Here is a 3,018-nt window from a genome sequence, read left to right on the forward strand (position 1 = left end):
TGTTCCCTGCTTCACCGTCCATACTGGTGGTCTAGACTGTGTGTTCCCTGCTTCACCGTCCATACTGGTGGTCTATACTGTGTGGTGTGTTCCCTGCTTCACCGTCCATACTGGTGGTCTAGACGTGTGTGTTCCCTGCTTCACCGTCCATACTGGTGGTCTATACTGTGTGGTGTTCCCTGCTTCACCGTCCATACTGGTGGTCTATACTGTGTGGTGTTCCCTGCTTCACCGTCCATACTGGTGGTCTATACTGTGTGTTGTGTTCCCTGCTTCACCGTCCATATTGGTGGTCTAGACTGTGTGGAGTGTTCCCTGCTTCACCGTCCATACTGGTGGTCTATACTGTGTGTTCCCTGCTTCACCGTCCATACTGGTGGTCTATACTGTGTGTTCCCTGCTTCACCGTCCATACTGGTGGTCTAGACTGTGTTGTGTTCCCTGCTTCACCGTCCATACTGGTGGTCTATACTATGTGGTGTTCCCTGCTTCACCGTCCATACTGGTGGTCTATACTGTGTGGTGTTCCCTGCTTCACCGTTCATACTGGTGGTCTATACTGGTGTGGTGTGTTCCCTGCTTCACTGTCCATACTGGTGGTCTATACTGTGTGGTGTGTTCCCTGCTTCACCGTCCATACTGGTGGTCTATACTGTGTGGTGTGTTCCCTGCTTCACCGTCCATACTGGTGGTCTATACTGTGTGGTGTGTTCCCTGCTTCACCGTCCATACTGGTGGTCTATACTGTGTGTTCCCTGCTTCACCGTCCATACTGGTGGTCTATACTGTGTGGTGTTCCCTGCTTCACCGTCCATACTGGTGGTCTATACTGTGTGGTGTTCCCTGCTTCACCGTCCATACTGGTGGTCTATACTGTGTGGTGTTCCCTGCTTCACCGTCCATACTGGTGGTCTATACTGTGTGGTGTTCCCTGCTTCACCGTCCATACTGGTGGTCTATACTGTGTGGTGTTCCCTGCTTCACCGTCCATACTGGTGGTCTATACTGTGTGGTGTTCCCTGCTTCACTGCACTTACTGGTGGTCTATACTGTGTGGTGTTCCCTGCTTCACCGTCCATACTGGTGGTCTATACTGTGTGGTGTTCCCTGCTTCACTGCACATACTGGTGGTCTATACTGTGTGGTGTTCCCTGCTTCACTGTACATACTGGTGGTCTATACTGTGTGGTGTGTTCCCTGCTTCACCGTCCATACTGGTGGTCTATACTGGTGTGGTGTGTTCCCTGCTTCACTGTACATACTGGTGGTCTATACTGTGTGGTGTGTTCCCTGCTTCACCGTCCATACTGGTTGTCTATACTGTGTGGTGTGTTCCCTGCTTCACCGTCCATACTGGTGGTCTATACTGTGTGGTGTGTTCCCTGCTTCACCGTCCATACTGGTGGTCTATACTGTGTGGTGTGTTCCCTGCTTCACCGTCCATACTGGTGGTCTAGACTGTGTGTTCCCTGCTTCACCGTCCATACTCGTGGTCTATACTGTGTGGTGTTCCCTGCTTCACCGTCCATTCTGGTGGTCTATACTGTGTGGTGTTCCCTGCTTCACCGTCCATACTGGTGGTCTATACTGTGTGTTGTGTTCCCTGCTTCACCATCCATACTGGTGGTCTAGACTGTGTGGAGTGTTCCCTGCTTCACCGTCCATACTGGTGGTCTATACTGTGTGTTCCCTGCTTCACCGTCCATACTGGTGGTCTATACTGTGTGTTCCCTGCTTCACCGTCCATACTGGTGGTCTAGACTGTGTGTTGTGTTCCCTGCTTCACCGTCCATACTGGTGGTCTATACTATGTGGTGTTCCCTGCTTCACCGTCCATACTGGTGGTCTATACTGTGTGGTGTTCCCTGCTTCACCGTTCATACTGGTGGTCTATACTGGTGTGGTGTGTTCCCTGCTTCACTGTCCATACTGGTGGTCTATACTGTGTGGTGTGTTCCCTGCTTCACCGTCCATACTGGTGGTCTATACTGTGTGGTGTGTTCCCTGCTTCACTGTCCATACTGGTGGTCTATACTGTGTGGTGTGTTCCCTGCTTCACCGTCCATACTGGTGGTCTATACTGTGTGGTGTGTTCCCTGCTTCACTGTCCATACTGGTGGTCTAAACTGTGTGGTGTGTTCCCTGCTTCACTGCACATACTGGTGGTCTATACTGTGTGGTGTTCCCTGCTTGACTGTACATACTGGTGGTCTATACTGTGTGGTGTGTTCCCTGCTTCACCGTCCATACTGGTGGTCTATACTGGTGTGGTGTGTTCCCTGCTTCACTGTACATACTGGTGGTCTATACTGTGTGGTGTGTTCCCTGCTTCACCGTCCATACTGGTTGTCTATACTGTGTGGTGTGTTCCCTGCTTCACCGTCCATACTATTGGTCTAGACTGTGTGTTCCCTGCTTCACCGTCCATACTGGTGGTCTATACTGTGTGGTGTGTTCCCTGCTTCACCGTCCATACTGGTGGTCTAGACTGTGTGTTCCCTGCTTCACCGTCCATACTGGTGGTCTATACTGTGTGGTGTTCCCTGCTTCACCGTCCATTCTGGTGGTCTATACTGTGTGGTGTTCCCTGCTTCACCGTCCATACTGGTGGTCTATACTGTGTGTTGTGTTCCCTGCTTCACCGTCCATACTGGTGGTCTAGACTGTGTGGAGTGTTCCCTGCTTCACCGTCCATACTGGTGGTCTATAATGTGTGTTCCCTGCTTCACCGTCCATACTGGTGGTCTATACTGTGTGTTCCCTGCTTCACCGTCCATACTGGTGGTCTAGACTGTGTGTTGTGTTCCCTGCTTCACCGTCTATACTGGTGGTCTATACTATGTGGTGTTCCCTGCTTCACCGTCCATACTGGTGGTCTATACTGTGTGGTGTTCCCTGCTTCACCGTTCATACTGGTGGTCTATACTGGTGTGGTGTGTTCCCTGCTTCACTGTCCATACTGGTGGTCTATACTGTGTGGTGTGTTCCCTGCTTCACCGTCCATACTGGTGGTCTATA

The sequence above is a fragment of the Procambarus clarkii genome, unplaced genomic scaffold (genome assembly GCF_040958095.1).
Source record: "Procambarus clarkii isolate CNS0578487 unplaced genomic scaffold, FALCON_Pclarkii_2.0 HiC_scaffold_772, whole genome shotgun sequence".
Taxonomy (NCBI): domain Eukaryota; kingdom Metazoa; phylum Arthropoda; class Malacostraca; order Decapoda; family Cambaridae; genus Procambarus; species Procambarus clarkii.